The 27,088-nt window shown below is 43.5% G+C and overlaps 1 protein-coding gene across 1 annotated transcript in view; it reads right to left on the bottom strand.

Annotated features, from left to right (window-relative positions):
• The window catches only part of LOC146197063 (uncharacterized), a 126,963-nt gene that overhangs the window by 76,326 nt on the left and 23,549 nt on the right, over positions 1-27,088 (bottom strand). The gene's annotated exons all lie outside the window — the stretch shown is intronic.

The raw sequence follows: 27,088 nt of genomic DNA, 5'->3' as shown, positions 1-27,088 counted from the left end.
ATAATTTTCTCTTTTTTAGATTGCGTGAAACAGAGTGTACTTTACATAAGACATGGCAGAAAGAAGATTTTCCTAGGATATTTGTAGCGCAGCGGAACTGAACTACAGAATAGGAGTGCACTTTGCCGTCCATTGTCATGTCTTTCTGCCGTGCTGTCGTTTTTCGTTAAAATATTTGCTAGTGAAGTCTAAACACCAACTAGCTCAAAATATTAGTCCTGTTAAATGCTTTCCCTCTTTAATTTTTTGTCCGGTGTATTTTTTTATCCTTTTCAGTAGGCTTCCGCAAGCGCTTGAAATTAGTTAGTGAGTAATCCGCCGCTAGAGGAGTTCAATTTGGAGATCAGGATTGCTTTTCAGTTATGTTCATTCGCTGTTTGCAATGCATAGCAGTTAGTTCGGTCGATGACCAGTGGCGACCAGTGGTAACTGATTACCACTCTGGGTTCGTGGCGACAGCAAATGCTTGATCTTTATTACTCGGTCGTTTTCTACTCGAGCACTTCTCTATTTTTCACCATTTCTCACAGGATAATGCTGCACTGCCTCTAAATATCTTAAGTTATTATGGGCCGTGCATACATTCCTTTATATTTAAGAGTTTGCATACTGATAATTTCCCGAGTGCCTCGTATCGTGCAAACGTAATTAAAACTTGAGACCTGTGAGTGGTAAAAAGTGAAGCATGGCACTCTTGAAGGCAATACGTGCCCAAAAAAGTCAACACAGTCATTCCGGGTGAGAGAAAGGCACGTTTATAAATATATATAGTAAACAAAATGTATCTATGATACCGCAAGAATGTTCTTAGCTACTCAACATGTTTTTCCATTTGAAGACGAAAGTAATGTGGATACGACACGCGTGTTAAATTGGCAAAATAGTTTAGGATCCTGTGGTTCTTTGACAAATCTGACTGAAATATCGCGACTGCGTTGCAGAATGAAATTACTAAACATGTAATGACAAGATATGCTCTGTTCTTTACATATCTAGTTATTGTCTGTTGCAGTGTAGTAGCTGTATCTCAATTTAGTCTAAGTACCAACTCGCCCAACTTGCTACTCTTCTGTGTCAGTTAAATATTACCAATGCAGTGTTGGCTAAACGTTTTTTTCCTGCACAATACTATGCCGACATTCTTAATGCAAATTACTTAATGTAAAACTCGTCTTATCAAGCAAAACACATGATTCGAGCTGCCTTAAGAAAATTTCTGCGATGGTCTTCAATTCTCTATACGAAACAAAAATTATAACATCATTATTATGCTACTGCTACTTATAAATGCTTACTTTTTCGAACCTGATTGTTATCCAAAGTGTGTCGTTTTAATTATTACTGATTTCTTTAAAAAAATAAATGGCCGGGAGAGTACACAGAACACCGCTTTTTAGGGATCATTTGGCGAGGCGGATAATCCTGTAAACGTAATTTTTGAACATTTGTATCGTACACACCAATTCTAAACAAATAAAGTATCTTGTGCAACTGTTCAGTCGAAAAAAACTACAGAGCTGTGTGAAAAAAAACACAAAACTTGCTCTAGTTCTGTCGTAAACGTCAAAAATATCACAAGTTATGTAACACATGCCAGAGGTACTTTAACGTTTTCTGTAGTACGTTCTTGTAGTCTATTGTTCTGCAGTATTTTTATAGGGTAAATACAGAAAATTCCTATGTTACTATAGCTATTTCTGTTGTTAGAAGAGGTAAACTGTCGAAGACTGCACAGAAATTTGCCATGACAACAGAAATTTCACTGTTCCTACCAAGAACCCCAGCACACAAATGGTTTTACGGGCTCATAAATATATCAATTAAAGCGGTATGAAACCGCCGCTGGCTGCGCTGATACTCAAGAAGAAGAAGATGGCAAGTAAGTTCAGCTTTAGAAAGACTTGCCTTTCAGAAGGCGTCTACACGTTGCTGAGCTTAAATGTTATAGATGGCAGTCTTAGGCTGCAAATAATATGAAGCAAAGGATGTTATTTCTAAGGATATATAACGGTTCAATTGTTCAATTCAACAATTCAATTCACAATTCAGTTCAATTGTGGATATTCAACGGTTCAATTAAAGAGAGCTCAACTACTCAGGGAATCTTATTCTCATACTGCTATCCGCGGCGATGTGTCTCTTTTTTTAATGCACAAGTTATTTCTTCTTCTTCTATCTCATGCGCTATTACCGTACATTGACGTTGCAGCGGCTTATTAAATGAAAATCATGGCTTCCAGGAAGTACCAAAGTTTGCTTAGAAGAGAGAATCACCCTCGGGGTCTTTCCTCAGTTTTATTACTGAGGCGCTTTCAATCACAACTCGTAGCCTTCCGTTGCGAAGATCGTGTAAAAAGCCCCAAAAATAATGAAAAACATACGAGCGTGATCAATATCGTTCGTCACACTTCTTCATTCTTCCGGTCTTTTTGGGCAGATTTCTTTTCTTTTTCTTTTGGGATAATTCTTTTTGGGCAGATTTCAATTTCGACTTGAGCCTGGGGGAAGATTGCGCTCAACCTCGTCGACTAAATCGCAGGCCCCGACCGGAGCCCGCAGTGTGCACACAGCGTGCTAATCAAATGTTCACAGTGAAGCTCAATTTTTTGTTCTCATATTAACACAATGAAAAACGTTCTAAGCTTCTGTGACGTGGTTTTTAATGCCACATACTTGCGGAGAACGGTAAAAGACGAGGCGAAATGGCGAAACTAAACTTTTCAGAGGACGTCACCGAGAGGCACACAGTCGGGCATCGCGCAGATGCGCGATGCACGACTGCATTAACCGATATACCTGGATTTGACTAGTTGACCTGAAGGCAAAGCAAAGTTTAGTCTATTCTTCAATAAACAGGTATATACAGACAAGAACGCCTAAACGTGGCTACATACCATTTAAAGTTTTTGGGGAGAGTTGTGATTGGTCACACTTAACAAGTTGCAAACTTCTGTTAGTCGCAGTTTAAACTTAAAGCTCTTTTAAACAACTATAACAAAAAACTCTCTATTAGATATTCATCGCCTAATATGCTTTGCCCATAAAAGCAAAAGGTTTGCTCTGAGCAGAGATAAGTTTAGAAGGAGTTACACTGTAATGCGTAATTGAGTAGAAATGTAAGGTTAAATGTATGCGGAAATTAAATATTAATTGAAGAATACAATTAACAAAGGATTTGTTTGCTGCGAATGAAAATTATACTAAATATCAAGGTTGTTAATTTTGGGACTTAAATAGTGTAGGTTGAAATTTTCAACTTCTCTTCCAAATACAATCGCGCAATTGAATTTCAATTTACCTTAAATTTTCCAAGACAGATAAATAAAGCGTCTCCAAAAGTTATGAATTAGGCCTCATAAACAGCTCACAGTGGCTCCCAAAACACTGATAATGCACTGGTTACTTAGTGTAGTCTTTTATTCTGCTAGTTGGTAATCCATTGAGACAGAAACTAATAGCGCCTCCTTCCTTCTGTCCGCGTTAGTCTGCGCGGCTATTACCTGTGATATTGGTTTCCTCCAGTTAGATATGAACGCTGTATCGAGCGCGGACTTCTCGGCAGAGAAGCTTTACGTGAATCCCTGTTCCCTAGACGCGTCACCTTCCACGTAAACGTTCACATCCTTCGTACGCTCCTTGCACACTGGCGCAGCTAGCGCGGTGCAAGTAATGAGGTTGCCTCGATCGCTGCGCCCATAATTCTCCTGACAGCCGATGCTTTTCGAGCACAATGTTGTCCCGTTGTCGCGATTTATGGAATGTGCCTTCGTGATTTAAAGACAGCACCCTCGCTTCGTGAAAACGAGGCCGATAAGTTTGCTCCCCACTTTCTATATCCAATTTTCTTCATTATCCAATTATATCAGTTTATTTCCTGTCAGACCAATTGAGCTTCTGGTGTCAGGTCCGACGTCGGATACCACCATGTGACATCAAGGAGAAGCGTACGCATTTAACGCATTTAACCAGGCACTGGTGGCTTCCTCGTTGAACAGGAAGTGTAACCTTTCGTGTAACTGGGACTTTCGTCATACAAACGCTCTAGGTAGTCATTGCTCTCTGGAGCAATGGCTGCACCTCGCATTCGGGAGGTAGCAGGTTCGATCCCCGGTGCCGCCGTGCACTCAGCGGTTTTCTAATGGGTACAAGGTTTCCCTCGGATTGATGCTCGACTTTTCTGAGGTGAAATGATTAGGAAAGGGGCCATAAAACGTTTAAGCTTGAGCATGTCCAAAGAATACCTTTACTTAAGCGGTGGCATTGTGGTAGAACATCCGCCCATTCAGGAGGTAGCAAGTTCGATCCCCAGTGCCGCCGAGTACTCACCAGTTTCCAATGGGTACAAACTTTCCCCATGCCTGGTTCTCAGCTCCTCTGTGGTGAAGTGTTTGGTAAGGAGGGCATGGATCGATGGATAACAGGCTGCACCAGGACTCTAGTCCGGTACCGCCCGAATGCGAGGCAGATGCTCTACCACAACGCCACCACTTCAACTTCAAAAGTAATTGTTTCTGGAGTCGAAATAACGAGAGTATTGCAAGCTATTATAAATTAAAAACAAGTGAAGGTGTAATAGAACCTTAAAGCCATAATATGCAAAATATGCTAACATAAGCTCTTATATTCAAGCAGCCAGATAACTGAGCATGAATATAACAATAACACATCCGTTGCTTCTGCGCTTTTGTGGACTACATCAACTGCTATGAAGGTAAGTGTATATCAGTGGTTCTCGATCTAATGATTCTAATTCAGTAACGTAAATAAACGGGCAGAATTATTTGGCGAATTATAAACTCCGCTGAAAACTTGCATACTTGGCTTGCAATGTCCTGGCCTAAACGGCAGAACATTCCTTCAATGTCCCCAGAAAATAACGCTCCTCTACCGAGTAAGTTCCTTTCAAAATAAATAGCGCAACTTTCGACCCTGATCCAAATCGACGAGCACAGCTCACATCCTCTACCACCGATCATGAAAATTTGCTAAACTACCACCACTAGGATTTATCTCTAGCTACCGGAACAATTATGCGCGGGGACGGACACGTATAACGCCACCGACGTCAGCTTATGAGATGCTGACGCATAAGTACAGATCTGGCGCAATGGACAACTATGTATCAGCTACTGCTCGAACAATTCTTGTTTGCTTCAGACGCAAAATCATTACTGCTGCTTATTCGAGCTTTCCTAAACAGCCACTTCTTGTTAGCTGTATGGTTGCCAAGGACGGCTTTTTGTCCTGCATCAGCAATAAGCTTTTGTTTTCATTTCCTCTCCAGAAAGTCGCGACAAGGACATGGGAGGGATGACCGTAAATCACTTGCTAGTGCTTTTTCGTGTTCTGCTAGCGTTTCTTAATCGGTATGGTTGAAGTCGATCGAATTTGTTGCACTAACGCTAATGCCTGTTGGCAAAGACTAATGACGTGGAGCGGTGACGCTGGTTTCTCGTTTACTTTTTCTCAGAAAAGAGACAAAGTCGATGCCAGAAGCTAAGATAAGAGTTTTTGTGAGGCAATTCTGTCCAGTCTAGGATGCTAGAGTGCTGTCGCTAAAATACGTTTTCGTGCGTAGTAGTGAGAAATGTATTGTACTGGCACATTTTAGCAGCAGTGTGAGAGCTTTAGGGTCAGCGCTATATCTAGTCGTCATTTTTTTTTTTATCGAAGTGGTCAGGTACGATTTCTTTCCTTTAAGTTCCCTTGTTATAAACTTACGGATGCAAGCGTGCAGAGATTCGAGCTGGAATACAGTGGCGCGATGCAAAAGGCGTGTTGCGAAGTTAGCAGTCTTCCTGCCGCTGCTTTTTACACTATTTAGCGGGCAAAACTGTTGTACAGCGGGAGGCGATATTTTTATCGGTTTTTAAGCCTTATTGGCTTCTTCTTTGGCGGTTCTGGGTGGTCCAATAACGTTTTTTTTTGTAGTATTTGTTCCTTAAAATATATTCATTACTGCGGCTGAAGATCGCAGATGGTCAACACTGCGATGTCAAAGTGGGCGTATCAGAAAGCATCCGATACGCCTTGAATTGATTTATACGACATTTGTCTGCTGCTTCCGGGCATGTAGTACGGCAAACTAGGGTCCGTCAAGTGTGTGCAGAAATGCAGAAAAAAGTGGCTGCAACGCAGGACATTAAATTTTGAAACCGGATACTGGAATTTTCAAATTCAAATAAATGCTCCTTGTGTAGATAAACAGTCGTCGATAAACACCTTCCTCTCGGAGGGAAGAGTAAAAGAAGCGGGATCTCAGAATGGATGGCAGCTGAAAAAAGTAATTGAGCAGCCACTAAAGCAACGCTTGCGAGCGTCGTGCATTATTCCTTTCACGATGGTGCCTAGAAAGGGGTGTGCAATTCAGCAGACGACAGTGCTGGCGTGAAGTCTCTCTCAGCTCGCAAGGATGTCCGCATTTCTCACGACTGTCCGAGTAAAGAAGGCGATGAGACGAAAAACAAGTTAGCAGTCAGTGAGGACCGGCCATTTCAATGTACGGGAAACAATTAATGATTTCAGCCACTAAAAGTACAGTTGCACATCAGCTCTGACTGCCTCTGTGCTACACGGGTCCACTGAAAAAACAGCTGTGTCACCCATAGGGCACGATAGCGAGGTCGAACACATCGCCTAAACAAATGAATGTGACAGTGCGGGTCCTGGAACGTGACCAGGCTGACAGGAGGTCCAAAAGGCGAATATCTCCTGGGAACTTTAGTTTCGTTTTTATTTCTTTGATGAGCCGCGGTAAATAAATTATGCATGCCAGGGCAGCCCTCGGTTTACATGCTATATTGCCCTTTTATATGGTATCAGAGTGAAGGGAGCGCTGCATCGATTACTTCGATGAGAAGCTACAGCCGCTACTAGGGGTAGACGATTCATTCATTGTCATTTCCGGACTGAAGTAGGTGTGTCACGTTATAATGGAAGATAGCGGGCTGTAGACACATTGAGCGTCCTATTTCTATAATCTGAATATTCTGCAAAATAATGGAGCATGTGATCTGTATCCACATTGTGACGAAGAAGAATTAAGGGGTTGCGCAGAAAGATGACGACGCTAAGTGTGTAGTTACCTGGGCGGCAATACAATATTTTTCGGTGTGCGACATGAAGCAGAGTGGGTTAACTAGGCGGTAATATCAAGGCATAGCAGGAGAATAGCATGCCATTCATTGATTCTAAAAGGCATTTTTCACCCCGCGGAGCATGGAGTATGTTGGAAATATTGTTAAATTCAATAGCCATTTTTGATTTGTACATTAACATTTCTTCTAATGAAGATTCTGACGTCATACTTTTAGTTCTTTCTAAAATTTCGACATATTACCCCTTAAACTCTTACTGATAAAGCTTTGCCGCACCAACTTTCACTCTAGATTAGTAAATGAATTGAAGGGTTTCCAATTAATTGCTCTTCGTCGTCTGTTCTGGTTAACCTGCTCTCTAACTCCCTCTTGGTGACGTCTTAAGCTCCTCAAAGATCAGTACTCTGCCCTGTACCTTTAGTAATATACATTAATAATTAATCATCTATCAACACAAGACCTCTGACATATGCATGTTTCCAGAAGACTCTGTTACCGTAATTTCATGACCCCCTCACCCGCCTAATAAATCAACACTTCCAAATTAGTTCATTGCTGTCCAGAAGAGATATAACCATTGGTTAATGAAGTAACTCACGTAACCATAAATGTTTTTCCGTCCACCGTCATCGTAATCCTCTTATTTAGTCCTACTAGTCTCAGTGGTGCCTGTACTACTAACCAGTTAAGCCGTATAAGTATTTAGGCCTAAAACTTTGTAGTGATCTTTCTTGAAGTCTCCATGTGACTAACCCAATATCATCGGCCAATAACACATCAGTATTTCTAAAACATAATGTTCGCTTTATACTTTCCGGTATTTAACGTCCGCGATCGACTCAGGCTATGAGAGACGCCGTAGTTAAGGACTGCGAAAACCTTGACCACCTGGGGATCTTCAACGTGCACTAACATCGCACAGCACACGGGCGCCTTGCTTCTCGCCTCTGTCGAAAAGCGGCCGCCGAGGCTGCAATTCGATCCCGTATCATTGGGCGCAGCAGTCAAGTACCATAACCACTGCACCACCGCGGTGGGGCTAAACATCACGTATATAGCGCTTGCATCTACGTGACAAACTATTATCGTATGAGTCACGTGTAAGGTCTCAACTAGAATTTTTATCGCCCATTTGGTATCCGCACCTTATTAAAAGCGAGAGCTCTCGTCCCCTGTACTTCTTTTTCTTGTGCTCTCACATATTTCGCTGGTCTAATACGTTATAATTTATGCGCTTCCCCAACAAATCGTCAAGAACTGATAAAAAATATTCAGTTCTTAAGCTTTATAAACACGCACCAAGATGCTACCAACTCTACTCCTTGGAGCCACTTAATATAAAGCATTCAGCTTTGCTTTTTCATGAGCAGAAGCGGATGTCTCAATCGCGGCGAGCTAATAAACCTGCTTCGGCACAAGATGGAGAGCTCCTGATGCTGGGGTTGACAGCCAGCTTGCCTCCGGGATCGCCTGGAGGGGGCCGCTTTCGCGCAAACAGACGCCACGCGGAACTTACTGTCAACGCGGGAGAACAAAGCTTCTCCCGGAGGCGTAAATGCGTGAATTATTCGGAGATCGATGCCCGACGCTCTTATACAGACAGGCAACAGGGAAAACTTATTTTTGTGTTCTTTTCTGTTCTGGGGAGGGGAGCAGCAAAAGGGAGGGGGGAGAGGAACGGCAAAAGGGAGGGGGTGGGGAAGCGGCTCTGGCGTTGTTTTGTTTCTATAAATAAGCCCATAATCTCGAAGTACCGTGCTATGATAGCAAGTGGCGCGGGTGAAGAAAAATTGTTCTGAAAAGAAAACAATCTTACGACACGGTATTTTTTCGGTATTGTGCAAAGGACCAGGTCCCGCTTGCGACAAATTCTTTCAAGGTATGTAAAGCTGTACCAATGGAGCTCAAAATTCAGACGCAGTTTTTTTTTTTTTCGACAGCAGGTTTATTCTGCTTAATGCATCAGGTTTAGAAAAACTTCATTATTCGAATTTCTGGCGCTTGAAATAAATAAAACACACAGCCAAGGAAGAAAAATAGCTAGGGCTTTCAAGTATTTGTCCTCGATTCTTTCCCTGTGGAGGCTAGCTAAGTTTTTTAATACCACGGGGGTTCACGGTGAACGTAGACTGTTTAGCGCTTTTCATAAAACACCATGCACACTTATATTCTCTCTCGAAAATAAGGCAGTGGAGCATCTGCAGCAGATCAGCCAACTCTTAGTTAAAGAATTCATCAGACTTGAATATCAGTGATTACTTATTCATGGTAAACGAGTGTGAAATGACGAACACAGTAGAGAAGACAACACGAGCTTTGTTCGTTTTTCTCTGTCGTTTACCATGAATACTTACCAACTTGCCCAACTTCTCACGTCAACGTGGTCAGTGATTACGCAGGCTACAGTGAATCTCGGCCACCAGCCTTCTGCGGCCCAGTTACTAGTGACTATCTGATGAGCAGGCTGCGCGAGAGATTTACGAAACACCGTAGGATCATGTGAGCTGTGATGAGATCTGGCAGGTCGATCTACTGCTCTGCCGCTTTGCCTATCTACTGATGCTGTACGTCCCTAAAAAAAAGGAATCCAGGGACTATGAATATTTAAAAAGGATAACCGATGAATATTTTCTACGGTGAAACTGATTTGGTCATTGTTTTTTTTCATCAATAAAAAGAAAGACAGAAGTACGAGAAGATCCTGCGTATCCTCGGCAACCGAATTTTTTACGAGTGTCCTAGGAATCTCCCTACGGCACCTGTACGCAAGCGGAACGTGAACCCAGTCCAACGTCCCTCAAACAGGTAACGCTGAGAATGTCTTTATCTAAACATACAACCATGCCACCTGATCAATGCTCGAAAAATATGGCAATACATCTGTCGAGGTCGTGATTCACCTGGCAAAGTCCAACTCCACCAATCTAAACCCGGGTTGACCACTCAATGATAGTCGAAAGGGACATGATCTTCTTGCTTCCTTCCCAAGTAGTTTAACCCGAACTAACAGGTGATAACAACTTAACAGATAAACAGTCGTACCCATAAGAGCTCCCGCTTTTTTAACGCGAAACCATTTCTTGGCTCATAATTGGCATGGACATGATCCATAGAGAGGATATGTGGCCAGACCAAGTCAGCAAGAACTATCAATAAAGAAACAAAAAAGCATTGCTTCCACCGGGTTTCGAACCAGAGCCAGAAAAGGCAGATTTGCTTCTCTATGCCAGGCTGGAGAGCACTCGGAGAGCACTCGGAGAGCACCCGCACCAAAACGCACCGCTCTCGGAATAAAGACGTCGATGATCATGGTGGTTCAGCATGATGGTCCATCTTTCGTCTTTTCCATAGGCTAAATATATCAATCAACCTAAACAAATCATAAGGTACGTCATAGTTCTTCAGAAAGGGTGAAAACAAATCCTATATGGCGTGATTTAGATGTCCTTCTTTTGCGTCCGCTGCAATACGCCCCAGAAACACACAGCATCTCGGCACTGAATAAAGATACAGAAATCGTAGCTATTATGCGACAAACTCGGGCGTTGATGGATGGGTAACTTTCCGTTTCCTCGCGCGTAAATCTGCAAAGCATTCTTGTTTTGCAAAGCTAGCCTACGCCGTGCAAGTTGTACAATCGCAAGAAAACGGTTGATGCAATGCACAAAATATTCGCAACTTGTTTTAATCTCTGTGGGAAGTCATGTATCGTGATAAATTGTTTCTTCCAATACAATGCGGCAGATTAGGCCTTGCACATTTGTGAGCACACATGCCAATTTCGCGTTTTTTTCCCTTTTACAATTAGCAAACCATCCCTTTTAATTCTGTGCTTATCACACGTTTAATTACCTATGTTGCTTTACCTATTCGCACCTTCATTAAGAAAACCCGGACACCTTCAATTTTGATCGCTCTGTGCTGTTCTTAAGATTACCTGTATAGCCTATACAAAAGGCAGATGTCCCAGGTTCATAATGAGTCTTTATTCCTCGTGCCTTTTTGTCGGCAACCTTATCAGAAGTTGCTTGACACTAGCGTATTAAAGCCCCGCCGGGGTAACGCAGTGGTTACGGCGCTCGACTACTGCTCCCAAAAATGCGGGATCGAATCTCGGCCTCGGCGGCCGTTTTTCCATGGAGGAGAAAAGCAAGGCTTCCGTGTGCTGTGCGATGTCAGTGCACGTTAAAGAACCCAGGAAGTCGAAATTTCCGGAGTCCTCCACTACGGCGTCTCTCATAGCCGGAGTCGCTTTGGGACGTTAAACCCCACAAACCAAACCTAGCCAAACCAAAACAAACTAGCGTATTAAAGCGTATTAAACGCATGGGCATTCAGTCTGCTACAGAAACGTTATTTAAACTGCACACATCAACACTCACTGCTTAGTACAGGTTTCATGCCAAGATGTTTTTGCTATGGCCGCCGTATTGGCGCCTGTGTAACACGCCAGATACCATTGTATACAATCGCCACAATCGATCACGCCTCGTGTAAAAATGCAACGCACTCTTGCGCTCCGCAGTAAATGTCGTATACATCAGGTCGCCTCTACACTCACGCGATATGCAGTAAGTATCGTGGTCTTCATGAAGCTCCATGTGCATCGCTTCTAAAGCATTGTCTTAAGCCCTATTCCTTAACCTCTAGCATTGCCTGCAGTATCAGAAACAAATAATTTTGTACGCTACACCAGTAGAACTATGAGCAGGTGGCTCTCTATATGGCACAATCAGCGTATTTTGCATTTTTCTAAACACTGTATGTACAATTCTCGCTCGATTACTAGGTTACCAACTAGGAAACAAGGCAATTCGATATCTGCTTAAATTCAATAAGACAAGAAATCAATTCTGCCCCATGTTTATCTGGCCGCAACTCAGTCGCCTCAATGTTTCCTTTCAGTACAAACACAAGAAATTTCTTCGTTTTTTTCTTTTTTTTTGCTCTTGAAATGCATGCACGGTGAAAGAAACAAAGTTAACGTCTCGCGCGAAAGGCTGGCAGCACAGGCTCACAACCATTCGCACCGGATGATTAATATACTTCTTTTTTTCCATTGCTGTCTCCCTTAACACGAACTTACGGGTCCCTACCCCGACATGGCCTTTTCCAATGCTGTTGTCATGGAAACGTGGCGTGGCTGTTGCAGTCCGTTTAATTGCGCGGCCGTGCTATTAGCGCTGCAGGCGGTGAACTTCGTCTGAAGGGAGCACAAGACCGCTGCAGTGGAACACTCCAGTTTAGTGCTATCGTGCCGCAAATCATCCTGGGCATTCATTTAGGGTTTTAATACGGTAATAGAAACATTCAATTGTTTTAATAGCTATATGAACAGTGTTTAGATGCTTGCGGGCATTTAATTCACCGCGCTAGCAGAATAAAGGCAAATTTGACACATTCCTGAACACAGATAACTTTTTGAGATCGTTTCTCAAGAGTATGGGCTGCTGGATAACAGTCAGTTCTATTTTTCATCTCATTTGCTGTGATAACGGTCCATCTCCCGTGCTAATCGATTAGCAGCGATGATGCGGACAATCGAAACACTGCACAGATGTTAAGTAACTAGCGCCAGTAGTGGAGAAAGTTGTTTTGAGAAAAATGTAAAACTATTCCGAAAGTGTGCGTCTGCTCGAAGCATGCTCCACCGATCCCATTGTTCCTGTCTTCTACCAGAGGCTTCGTCAATACAATCGTTTTTCCCATCGGAAGAGGAATTGAGACAGCTGTAGCAAATACGCTGTTCGGTATCATTCGCGGAAACCAACGGGTGCATTGTACCACCTGCGACGTGCGATGCGTGCGCCATGTCATAAAATTACCAAATGGGCAGCTCCCAATTCAACACACTGCGAATATGCGCTACACACAGTAAATGGCTCATAACTGCCGCGTACTTTAGCGCGTTACGCGGCGTGTAGTGCGGACCTTGCATATTTTCTTTTTGTTATCATTACTTTAAGCTAATATTCTGCCACTAAAGTGACGCGGGAGTTTACAAGATTTATAAACCATCTACCCTAAGAGAGGCAGAAGTAACTTTCCAAAGTCAATGCGGCTCTTTTTCGTTGAGTTTTATTGGCGCGTAACCTACCAGTGGCCTCCAATCGAGCAAACCTTCGTAACACCCGATTCTACAAGCTTACAAAGAAAGACGAAAACAGTAAGGACTTTTTTTTCAGTGCGCCTTTTATGTACGGCGAGTACCGGAGACATAACGGGTTTACATAGCAGCTCAATCCTGCAACCACTGGACGGTGCGTTCGCTTTGAGGCTGTGGTCGGCTGAAGTATTCGTGGGCGACGGCAATCGCCATTCATACTTCTTTCTTGGGGCGTGAGGTGGGAGTGGAATGACTCTGACAAGGGCAACAGAAAAGTGGGCGAGGAGCACGCTTCGGCATTCCTTTACCAACGTCAAGCCGAACGCCTACCGCACTCTGTCGGGGAAAAGGTGCTGGCAGGCACGCAACGCGATCTGCATTGCTAATAGGAACCCGAGATCGAATTGCTATACCTCTCCCCTATGCCTCTCTTCTTCTTAGTGTATCTGGAGACACATGAAGTGCAGTATGGCTTGTCGTCCCAGACTTGTTCCTGCGTCAAGTTCCGCGTGTGAACATTCCCCCCTCCCCTTATCTGCATTGGAAAGAACAAGAATGCTGCATATGCGGCACTCGCGTCCACGATGATGTGGGACTTTCGCGTTGAACTCCATCGATACAGAACCCACCTTTTTTCATGATGTGGTGCCCTGTGAAGAGGGGCAAAATTTTTGCTGCCGGTTAAAGAACGCGTTTAGGAGAGGTTGCCGCGATCCGATTACATAAAACGAATACTGCGCCTAGACGTGAAAAGAGTGTATTTTTGACAGCTGCCGCCATCTGTCGCAAGTGCGTATTACCAACGTGGACTGCGCAAGCGCGCCTGGGACTTTCGGTTTTGTTTTCGACCAGTGGAGGTAGAGGAAGTGAGGTGCGCATATGGTGATCTGCTGGGCGAAAAGGCGCATTGTTTAATGATGACAGTCGCTACTCGTATCCCAGGTAGTGATGAAAAATTTTCGACAATTACGATTTGAACCCCGCCGGGGTGGCGCAGTGGTTACGGCGCTCGACTACTGTTCCCAAGGACGCGGGATCGAATCCCGGCCTCGGCGGCAGCTTTTCGGTGGAGGCGAAAGGCAAGGCGCCCGTGTGCTGTGCGATGTCAGTGCACGTTAAAGAACCCCAGGTGGTCGAAATTTCCGGAGTCCTCCACTACGGCGTCTCTCATAGCCTGAGTTGCTTTGGGACGTTAAACCCCACAAACCAACCTACCAACCAACCAACGATTTGAAAAATGAAAACGGTGAAGAAACAATTGCTTTATGGAAGGAACAGGTGGTATACTGAAAACGTTCGTGAGGTATGCGCACGACTTATTTCCAGATGACCCCAGTCTCACAATAGGAACAATGGAAGACACATTTGCAAATTCTCGTTTAAATACATTCAAAAATGCCTATTACTGTAGCTGTTATTTTGAATGCTGTTAGCTGATATTGGGTATGCATGATCGACATAATTGTCTCTATCCACAAGCATAATAAACAAGGAAAGTGGATGCTCAGGAACATTGATAGGTGCCTGAAGTACATCTGCACATAAAGTCATCCACTCAATATGTGCCCAGAAAATAAAGGCATTTCGAGTATTTCTTTTGTTACTTCGCTGTAAGAACCTATAATTAGAGAGGAACTGAACCATGCTGTTGAAAGTAACAACAGAAAGAACTGGCGAAAAACAAGCCGACCACACCAATCAGTATGCCTTTCTTGGAATATCTGTTGACCTACATGCACCAGTGTAAGAGAAAGATTGATCAGGCGCAACCACAAAAAGTATGCACCAATTTGGTGCGCTTTTGTTGTTTGAAACCATTAGATACTGGAAGCCTCCTAGGTGCGAAGGCTCTTATTAGGGCCATCGTCGATGCACTGATTAGGAGACCGACACTTGAAGTTTAAGATATCATGGTGATCAAGAAAATCTCCTGGTGATTCAGACAGCTACAGTCACTACCTGCTCCAGGACAGACAAGGACAGGAAAGCGTGTTGAACATGTCTCAACGCTCTGTCTAATCCAGTGCGCCCTCGTAAACAGCAGGGGTAATCCCGCTGCATTTTACGTGGAATTCTGCAATAATACGGCTTGAATTACAAAGTGCCTGAGTGTTAGTCTGTTTTATGCCGGAAGAATAAAATAGCCAAGTCGTTATAAAATCTATATCATACTTGCAAATAGGCACTGAAACAAGGACGCACAACTGAGCTGACAACTGAGACGAAAAGCGCCGCTCTTGGAGCCAATATGTTGAAACACGTTTGCTTTGCGTTTAACGATGGAAGTATCAAACTTATTTCTGGGCTTAGTTTTCTGTATGAGGATGGCCAAAAGCAATTTGAGTGAGCGATTATTTATCTCTTCTTTCTGTATTTCTTGAGACAGTGTAGACCACTCGTAAGCAGTACATATGCAAAATACGTACATATAGAGGGTGCCCCAGCAAAGTGTAACCAATGCCTTCAAAAATACGAGGAGGCCAAGAGCAGTGAAGCTAACTAAAAGTGGTTTCGAGACGCCTTTCTATTCTGTAGTAGTATTTTAGGTCGCCAATATTAAGTATTAGTACATACCAATTAGCTAACTTAGTGTTTATTGGCTTGAAGAAGACGTTACCAAAGCAAAAGTTGTAGGATTGCCTCTACGAAAGACTAGCTAGCTTGCTTAATTAACCTACGATTTCAGTAGATTAATTTATTGGCTTTCAAAGAAATCTACCGCGCAACCAGGTGCTACTTTTAATCACTTGTTGAGTGTGCGCTCAAAGCTTTATCGGAGAGAGCGTTACAGTTAGAGGAAAGAAGATTTTGGTATCTGGGACGCGTCCCACTACATTGAAGTATCGCTGCTGTCAAGAAGAAGCTTTCTTTTTAATTATTTTTGCACGAGGTATGATTTGTTGCCGGTATAAAGACACTTTATTTGAGAGCCAGCTGGATGGAAACTATGTTGCGAGCGTTTTTTTTTCGAGCAGGACTACAACATTTAAAACGACCTTTTCTTCCTCAAGATAATAAATAAAGCGTTGGACCATTAGTTCGTACTAAATAATTATGCTTTTCGAGCGCAAATACACTGCCCGTTATGCCAGGGAACTCTCAAGAGCTCTTAGTCGGTTTCCCTAGGCTAAGGCTCCCTGTAAGTTTTTTAAACCTTGCTCAGATTTAGACGGGAGGCCCTGCCTGTAACCAAACAAATAAAACAAAAGCTACGGGGCATTCATTTTTTTTTGCAGCTGCCTCGCACTACCGCATGTGCATAGCTTAAATGCTCAGATGAATACACTAGGCCTGAAAGGTGCTTTACAAAAAGTATAATTATCCGTACTCACACCGGCACATCTGCCACCAGGCGAAGCATGCCCTCAACGTTGATGAATAGTTAGCGAAGATTTAAGCGTCATGTGGACTACACCGCAATCATCCAAGTACGTGTACAGCAAATGGACACCTGTTTGGAAGGTCGCCTAGGCTTGCGGAGTTGGCTTTTTCGTAAACCGAAAGCGACCACGGAATAATAGCCGAGGAAAGAATGAGCGAGTTTATTACATGTAGGAAAAATAGAGCAATAAATAAAACTAAAATCTATCTGAGAGGTAATGCATATACTCCTCGATGTTGCATCACTGGCAGCATAAGTTTCGGCGGCAGCTAGTTCTTTCTATTATTTATGTCTGTATACGTTCGCTCTATGCGCTCCACTTTTTTTTTCTTAGTAGACGAGTGGGAAAGAGTTTAAATTGCATCGGAGATTGGGGTACTAACTTACATTCCCGTATTTGGCTAAATATAATGAAGTAAGGAAGTTTCCAATAGTCTGACACTGTATTCATGGGCACAGTGAAGATATTTGGGACATCGTAGCCACTGTGATGACATAAATTACTATTAAAACAGTAATACTATACGCTCAGGGCGCCATAAACACAAGGACACTGTGTTCGATCCCTCTGGCGCGAGAAGCCTGTGCGGTATTTTGCACGAACAGACAACCCCATACCGCCTTGGACATCGGTCGCGAAAGTTTAATGCGGTGATTTGAACGCCACGGCTCTACACGAAAGGCGGAGACATGCCGGCTGCGCCGACGTCATTAAGACCAGAGATTCCCCTGGAAACCTGAGCGAAATCGCCGCCTGCGACCGACCAATCAGGGAAATGGAGACGCTAGGCTGCGATGGTTCGTCTGCCTTTCGCCTGCTACGAGACCCACGCCGCCAGGCTGACCCCTGGAGAGGAGCCAGTAGGGTCGTTATTCGAGGTCACGCGCGAAACGCGTCCATTTGTGAATCTAATTGAGATGCTGAAGGAATCTATCTGCAAAGTAACGTGCTCCATTCGACACAGGGAAGTTCAAGATTTGGAGTGGACTTGGTTCGTGACATGGAAAGTTCCTTGAATTACAGAAGGCTATAGTTTCCGGTGAATGAGGTGTTTCTCCTGTATCACTGATTAATTTCATGCGCAGTGGACTGGTTTACACAGTAGATTCCTGAACAACAAGAAGAATGCAAGAAGAAATAGCTCAGCTATCCAATTCGTTTCAGACACACATGGCCGGTGATGTAGATTGGTTGAGTATTCAACCAACCTCCGCCATTACCGGCTTTAAATCTCACGATCGAGACAGGTGTAATGTATTCATTCCATTATTCCATTTCTTAACAACTTATTGGAAATAACAACAAGAATTTGACGTGCTACTCAATAGAGGGAAAGTTTCTGACCACCTGCGTTCATGCTACTGCTTGTGCACGAGACTCCTGTAATACATACATATGTTGATTCCGAGGTATAAATGCCTAGAGAACGCCTGTTAGGCCAGTTTTCGCTGCCTCTTTATGTACACAGTAACGTTGTAATACAAAATTCTTGTTGGCGGCGTCCATACGTGATAATGCGTTGTGTCGCATTCCTCAGTTAGCGCTTCCGATTAACGGAATGACAGAACACATACGTAAACAATCTTTGAGACGCGCAAGAACCAGGAATAAATAGCATTCCGTTATTTAAGGCCCATAAAGGGTTTACCAGCAAAAGGAAACCAAAGTTAAAAATGAATGGTTCATACAACACCGGGCAAACCGGGTGCGTACTTGGGAGTCCTATTAAACCATGTCCAGAATTTTTTTATTCCGCCCTAGGTAGTAGTTAGTTTAAGAATAAAGAGCAAAGTACTAAATAATTAAGTCCACAAAGAAATGTCGGCTGGAGAGTTGGTGATCATCGTCATAAAAAAAGGTCGTGGCTTAGCTCAGCTAGTCCAGGATATACGTAGCGAAAGGATGTGTGTCTGGCGCTGGGCTGCCTACTCCTCTACAATCCAATGTAATCCCATCCTATCCAGTATAATCTAATCCAGTCCAGCTTAAGCCAATACAATCCAAACCAATCCACTCTAATCAAATCCAGTTCAATCTAGTTCAGTTCATTCCAGTCAAATACAATCCACCCTATCAAATCCAATTAAATCCAAACCTGTCCAATCCAAACCAGTCCATCATCATCATCATCATCATCAGCCTGATTATACCCACTGCAGGGCGAAGGCCTCTCCCATATCTCTCCACTTAACCCGGTTCTGTGCTAGCTGCATCCACTTGACCCCTGCGAACTTCTTAATCTCATCCGCCCACCTAACTTTCTGCCGCCCCCTGCTACGCTTTCCTTCCCTTGGAATCCAGTTTGTTCCCCTCAGCGACCATCGGTTATCCTCTCTTCGTACTACATGTCCTGCCCATGTCCATTTCTTCTTCTTAATTTCCACTAGAATGTCGGTAACTTGAGTTATTTCTCTGACCCACTCTGCACGCTTTCTATCTCTTAATGTTACCCCTACCATTTTTCGTTCCATAGCCCTCTGGGTTGTCCTCAACTTAAGTAGAACTCTCTTGGTTAGCCTCCACGTTTCAGCCCCATAGGTGAGTACAGGCAAGATGCAACTGTTGTATACTTTCCTCTTGAGCGATACCGGTAAGCTGCTAGTCATAATCTGCGAGTGCTTGCCAAATGCGCTCCATCCCAATCTTATTCTTCTTGTTATTTCCTTTTCGTGATCCGGATCTGCGGTTACTACCTGTCCGAAGTAGACATTTTCGCCTACTACTTCCAGTATTTCGCTACCTAATGTAAGCTGCTGTTCCTTCCCGAGGCTGTTGAACATTACCTTAGTCTTCTGCATATTGATTTTCAAGCCTACCTTCCTACTTTTCCTGTCTAGGTCATCAATCATTATTTGCAGTTCATCCCCCGAGTTGCTTAGCAAGGCAATGTCATCAGCAAATCGCAGATTGCTGAGGTATTCTCCATCTACCCTTATCCCTAACTGCTCCCATTCCAAGTCTCTGAATACTTCCTCTAAACAAGCTGTGAATAGTACTGGGGAGATTGTGTCTCCTTGCCTAACACCTTTCTTTATGGGAATTTTGTTACTTTCTTTATGCAGAACTATGATTGCTGTGCAGCCACTATATATATCTTCCAGCACTTTCACGTACGGCTCGTCTACCCCCTGATTTCGCAATGCCTGCATCACCTCCGAGGTTTCAACGGAGTCAAATGCTTTTTCGTAATCAATGAATGCAATGTATAAGGGCTGGTTATATTCCGAGCATTTTTCTATCGCCTGATTGATGGTATGGATATGATCGATAGTAGAGTACCGTTTCCGAAACCCTGCTTGATCCTTTGCTTGATTGCAGTCTAAGGTTGTCCTGATTCTATTAGCGATTACCTTAGTAAATACCTTATACGTAACAGACAGTAAGCTGATTGGTCTGTAATTTTTAAGATCCTTAGAGTCCCCTTTCTTGTGAATGAGGATAATGTTTGCATTCTTCCATGGTTCCCGTACCGTCGATGACACCAGGCACTGCGTATACAGGGTGGCCAGTTTTTCTAGCACGATATCCCCCCCGTCCTTCAACAAATCTGTAGTTATATGATCCTCTCCAGCTGATTTCCCCCTTTTCATAGTTTCTAGTGCTTTCTTGACCTCGTCCTTCGTCACTGGTGGAACGTCCGACTGTTTTTCCCTACCGCCAATCTCATTACGGTCCTGACTACTTTGGCTACTGTAGAGATCTGTATAGAACTCCTCGGCTACGTTGACTATCTTTTCTATATTAGTGATGACGTTGCCCGCCTTGTCCCTTATTGCATACATCTGGTTTTTGCCTATGCCCAATTTCTTCTTTACCGCTTTAAGGCTTCCCCCGTACTTTACAGCATGCTCAATTTTCTCCATGTTATACTTCCTTATATCGGCCACCTTGCGCTTATTGATTAGCTTTGATATCTCGGCCAATTCGATCTGGTTTGTTGGATTGGAAGCTTTCATACTCTGGCGTTTCTTAATCAAATCTTTCGTCTCTTTAGACAGCTTGCCGGTATCCTCTTTAACTATCCTACCGCCTACTTCTACCGCGCACTCAGTAATGATATCTCTGAAATTATTGTTCCTTGCCTCTAGGGTAATGTCGCCATTCTCAGAGCTGAAAACCTATTCTGTAGCGAGATCCTGAATTCTTCTGCCCTCCCCCTCACCGTTAATTCGTTGATGGGTTTCTTTCTTGCTAATCTGTTGCGTTCCTTCTTCAGATTTAGGCTAATTCGGGACCTCACCATCCTGTGGTCACTGCATCGCACTTTCCCGGTTACCTCTACATCCTGCACAATGGCGGGGGTTGAACACATTATGAAGTCGATTTAATTTTTAGTCTCTCCGTTAGGACTTTTCCATGTCCATTTCCGGTTCTTCCGTTTGCTGAAGAAGGTATTCATGATTCGTAAGTTATTGCGCTCTGCAAACTCAACTAGTAACTCCCCCCTGCTATTCCTAGAACCAATGCCATAGTCACCTACTGCCTTGTCTCCTGCCTGTTTTTAGTCCAATCGAGTCCAAACTAATCTAGGCCAATTCAATCCCATCCAATGCTGAGTACACGCTCGCCCGAAATGCGCCGCTGACTAGCCTATCATTATCAGTACTATCACTACTTTTTTGATGAGGAGACCGGCCCAGCAAAAAATTAGCAGTGGCTTAGCTTGGCTATACCATCCAAATCTTGACTGCAAGTCCAGGTTAGTCTCGTTCTCAAGCTATGTTTTTACATTAAAGACGAGACTTCTTCCGGTTGCTTCTTGATTGCCAGATGGCGTGCCGGGTGCGCGGCCTCCGCCAGTTGCGGCGGTTGCTAGGCAACGGCTTTGTGCCTCCCACCACGAGAACCTCCTCTTTCTTGGAGGGAAATGTAGGTCCCACTGACTGGCTTTCATAAGGTTTTCATAAGTTCATAAGGTTTTAAACAATGACTATGGATATGACGCGACCAAAGTTATGGCTCTGGTTCGCATTTCCTCTTGTGGATCCTCGTTGCGTACGTGCAATGCTTTGACTCACTTATTCATGGATCCCTCAATTTAGGCCTCTATTTTACCTTGTGCATAAGTAGTCATTGGTTACGTTTGTAAGCTACCAGGTTATGTGAGCGACCTCTCGTCACAGGCAGAAGTTCCGCTTTCACCAGGTTGTATGAATGTGCTTGCGTTGAATAAAGGAGCATGTCTGGTTTTACGCCGAAGTGTTCGAGTCTCTTCTCACCCCAAAATAAAAGAAAAATATGCTAACCTAATTAGAATATACTGAATTTTGGTTATGTCATGTGGTATCATCCGGTTACGTATTCCGCCGACCAATTAGTTTGTCAGATTAAAAATTATTTAGCCAGACCCAATGTTCATGTGAGAGCAAAGAAAGCTCACGAAGTTGACTCTGAAGGGCGATAGTTTGCAGGTGACAAAGTCTGGCGATGATTGGTCAGCGGAGTGTGCTACGCGACAGAAATACATGGCTATATTGAAATGAGATTCCAATTATAGCCCAGTAAGCTCTTTTGCGATTGGAATTGAGCCCGTGAGCCTTGCAAATCAAGCCCGGAATGCTGCTCCGAAGTCATGCAGGCATGTCATAGTGCTTTATTATGGCAGGGCTTCATACCTACGGCGGTTGGTCTCTTATATATGGGGCAGTCTATTACTGTATGCTAATCAATATAATCGAGATAATAATGGCACAAATTAAGGGTTTAATGATTGAGCGGGTAGTGAGAGTTCATTGAAGTACGTGAATGAGAGTGCCATTTGAAGAGTGGTACTAATAAGTTCTCGCGTCGTAGTTTTAAGAGCGAGTTTAAAAGTCCCAGAAATTTACAAGATGCTTTAAAAGGAATGCCGCAAACATACAAATACCACTGTAAAGCGTAGAATATTCATGAAATAAAATATCTCTTGAAACAACCAAAAGCGTTTCCAAATTTCTATTCGATGATTGGATTGGTATTTGTGGTATGCGCCGAGAGGTATGTGCCATAAACTGCCAACCGGCACTGGTAATCAAGTGCACACGTGTTTAGAGGAAGCATATTATAAAAGCAAATAAAAGATATTGGTGATTGCATTATGTAAAGAAATAGCTTTCTGTAGAGACGTCACTTAGTATGTAACAGTTCTGTAGCAGTGCGCGTATATCCGGTGTACGTATATGTGCACATTTTTAGTGGGAACGACACGCTTCATGTCATATCGCACAGATGCACGACGCAATGAGCGATGCACCGAGAGCGGTCGCTGTCCATAATTAGTCCAGAGCTACTGGCGACCGCAAATGGCTAGTTGAGTCAAATGTTCTGACAAGAAATCATTTATCCCGGCCTCGGCGGCCGCTTTTCAATGGAGGCGAAAAGCAAGGTGCCCGTGTGCTGTGCGATGTCAGTGCACGTTAAAGATCCCCAGGTGGTCGAAATTTCCGGAGTCCTCCACTACGGCGTCTCTCATAGCCTGAGTCGCTTTGGGACGTTAAACCCCACAAACCAAACCAAACCATTTTTTGGAAGGCGCTTCTTAGAGTAGTAAAATAGCAACACCATCATATGCCAAATTTTGTTTCAAGCGCTTTTTTATAGTTTATTAGAGCGGCGTACTTGTAAACTGTATCTTCTTGCTTACAACAGAAGCCTTCTTCTTAATACCTGCTTCTATGCAAGTCTTAAGTCTGCTTCTATGCAATAGTCCGCAAATATTTCAGGGTTAATTACTTCACACATCTATTAATTATTCAATTGCAACAATGCGGAATGGTAGTTCGGATGATGCAGAAACAACTCAGAATATTTCACTACTACGGGATGCTACATGTGTTTAGGAACCTCGGGTAATTTTAGCTCTCATGCCTTGTATAATGCTATATGGGAGCGTTCAGATAAGGGCAAGACATGACAGAATGCCGTCGCATCCGCACGGAAGCAGTGGAGTTTAGGACTAGCACATTACACCCGAAAGTAAGATATAGCGTGGAAAAAAAAAAAGAAACTATAGCGGTTCACACGTCCTATCTATTATAGGATAGGACGCGTTTAGCTTCCCTCTTACCTGCTTGTGCAGTTTGAACAAAGCGCAAACGCGAAAAGGAAACATGTCGCCCGCACAATAAAAAGCAAGTTATGTGAAGGGACAAATTGGGGCTCATTCCAACTTTTCGGTGAATACAAGTTTACAAGCCTGGCTCCAGAAAAACACAACAGACAGCTCAAGAGGTCATACCGAAAGAAGGTGTGATAACCGGAACACACACAGGAAATGAAACATGTCAGTAGCGTAATGCTTCCTCTAGTTTTTCGTCCGACTGCATCCCTCGTCTCGTTTGAGGATTTCGTTCCACTCGTGGCTATAGTACCTAGAACACATTTATCATATTTAGTTGCCGGGTTGGCACGCACTCATCGGAAGCACTCGCTGCGGTATCCCCACGGCTGTGGAACACACAGCTCACAAAGCAGCTGCAAAAAAAAAAAAAAAAAAAGAAGCATCATTCGGCTAGCTGAGACTATGCAATTTCTCTCCGCAGGAAATGAACTGCCTCCGGGCGTCTCCGGCCTCGCACTCCCGTTTCATTTTCTAACGAGCTGCAGAAGCGTGTTAATTGAGGAGCGCTTCTTGGGCTTCCGCTTAACGAGACTGAAAGAAAAAGTTATTTTGTGAAAAACTTGCTTCACCTGGGGCTCGACTGTTCGTTATCGTTTTTCACGTCCTTGGCTAGGGGCTCCGAAATTCGACGCGCGGCCAGGTTTACTAAAGTTGCATGCGGCTGTCCTGGGAAGCAGACGAGATTATTTTTGTTGGTCTGCATTTCTGCTGCACTAGTCGCAAAGTGGAGTTCGAATTGGTGAGCCGCGGATCAAGAGCACATGTCAACAAAAAAATGCAGTTACTAGCCTTGGAATTACGTTTTACATTTTGTGCCAGTACCAGCAGGAGGACTGTATGGGGGGGATAGAGTACTACTATGACTAAGTTGCATGCAGTTTATCCCCGTCAAAGTAGTATTCCGGCTGGCTAAGACATGGGATGGGAAATCATGCATTGCAAGTATTGAATACTCCAAGTCATTATTCAATGTTTTTTTAAAACGCTTATTGGTAAAACACTTGTTTAGCCACTTCAAAATCTCCTACCGGTTGCAATTAAGCGATAAACACTTTAGGGTATACAATTTCCATTTATATTTTTGTTTTTACTGACGTTTTTTCGATTACATAAATGACGAAACACTGTTGTCCTATGACATCAACCTCTTCTGGAGAACCTCATGCAGTGTCAATAGAATTCTGTCCTACTGTGGTTTCTCTTAATGCGAGAAGCAGTTACTGCTCTATGAAATTACTTTCTCGATTGTATTTTAACTGTAGCATATCTTCGTGTACCGTGCACGGAGTTCGCTTCCATTCTAGTGGCTACGTCGGGTATCCGCATTCAGTGACCGTGTCCACGAATAAGTTTACATAATGAACACCATTTCTATATGAGCAACACTTCCATAATTTTATAATCGGGTTGCCTTCGCTTGTTTTCACCTGATGTTTTGAACCATCCGGTATTGTTCAATCCTTAAGTTTGCCCATTCCATCCTTTCGGGACGATACCTTGTCCGGCACAAAGCCATTTCACCAAAGCCGGCTGATCGGGTAGGGCGAGCGATTAGCTGTTGCCAACGTGGCTATCGACTTCAGTGTTTACTATCGTTCCTGAGACCGCTGTGACCAGCAACAACCCGCATGACCAGCGACAGCAGCTCTGGCGGCCTGCAGGATTGTGGCGGCAGATGGAGCCCTGGACGGAGGGTTCCAAGCAGGAAGGCCAGAAAAACAGACAATAAAACGTTTCTCATTTCCTACTCCTCCTCGACGAGGTGATGTCAGAGCAGAACGGCCACTCAATAAGCCGCAGTGTTTACAGCAGACTTCGCCGCACAAATGCGCCGCGTAAGAGCGCGCAACACGTACACGCCTGCTGTAGCAGTCCCCTTTGACTCCACCAGACCTGTTTGTTCCAGATTCTGGATAAAAAGCGCATCGAAGGCGCTACAATGTTTTGCAAAGAACAGTGTTCTGTGTTGTGATGCTTCATTCACCGCTCAGCGTATTGAGTGACTTCGCCAGGCCTTGTCATGCGGCTGTTCTTATACTTTGTGGGAGATAAATATGCAGACTCATTATCACTCTTTCTTGCTTTTCATCTCTTTTGCGATATCAAAGCACTGCGAAATTCCGTACTTGACACAGTAATGCCTCAGAAATGATGCTACTAATAGATGCCTTCATGATGTATTTGGGAGAAAGACGCAAATCGAGCGGTATTTTGCGGCTAAAACTATAATGGAAAAACGCATGATATAAACCCATCTCGTCAAAGTATATCGGGCTAAACATACATGGAAACATCAAGAATATCGCAGGGCACAATACGTGTGATAGGGGTGCTGAGTAATATAATATAGGGTTCAAAAGCAGGAAACTTCATAGTCACGTTCACGGAAAACAAGCACGAAAAAACCATATGTCATGTTACACAGCACCCCCTCAGATCTCTCGTGCCCTACTTTTTTTTGCTGTTACCATGTATGTTTCTTCTGTTTTACTTTCAGAGATGGGTATATATCAGGGTTTTTTTCTATTAAATTTTTATTGGCGAAATAGCGCTCGTGTTGTGTCTTTCTCCAACCTTGGTCCTCATTTTTGCCGACACTACATCAAGAATCCAATTAAACTTGTCCAACTTTTCACCTTACTAATGTTGTATGAGGAAGATTGAAAAATGAGTCTATATAGCTGCACGCGAAAAACTTACGTTAGATCAGTGCCTTTTCCAAAATATCGCATGGGTACGGCTGCTTGAACGGTTATTCTTATGCCGCGACGAAAAATCATGTACAGTATTAAGAGCTGTCTCAAAAAAAAAGAATCGATCGAGACGATCGGCTGGGCACCGAGGAACAATATTATGAAACAAAGACGACGAAATGGACAATGCAGTCTCATATATGCGTATTGTTGGTCGAGTGGAGAGATATTGGAATGTTACTGTCCTGGCAGTGAGCGCAGTCAGGCTGCTAACTGTGGATGATGATGTGCGCATACCAGGCCATCATTTTACTGCTTTCGTGCAAGCCCAAGGCTCACTTTATGTATATTGTGGGCCTAATCACTGAAAGATAGTTAGGAAAATAATATTCAAAATTTTAATTTTAACTTTACGAGGACAGATTTTAATGCGAAATTGCAGGTTGTTAGCATCAAAAGTGTGTCCCCTTTTAAAATTTTGTTCATCGGTACAGCAGATCAGATATCGAATGAAAAAACAACAACTGGAATTTCGAAAATCGTTGAGAGGGCTTCATAATTTTGCTTTTTATTTATTGTGTGTCGGTGCGCGTGATAACATTGATAACATGATACTTTTTTCCAGATCTTCAAATACACGAATGTTGTCTGCAATGCACAAAAACTGTGAGCGATACAATCTTAATAACATGCAAGGCAGAAAAGTCAAC

This window comes from Amblyomma maculatum, chromosome 3 (genome assembly GCF_055883805.1).
Source record: "Amblyomma maculatum isolate TAMU_Amacu chromosome 3, ASM5588380v1, whole genome shotgun sequence".
Lineage (NCBI taxonomy): Eukaryota > Metazoa > Arthropoda > Arachnida > Ixodida > Ixodidae > Amblyomma > Amblyomma maculatum.
The sequence above is the reverse complement of the archived record's forward strand: the minus strand, read 5'-3'. Positions and strand labels throughout refer to the sequence as shown.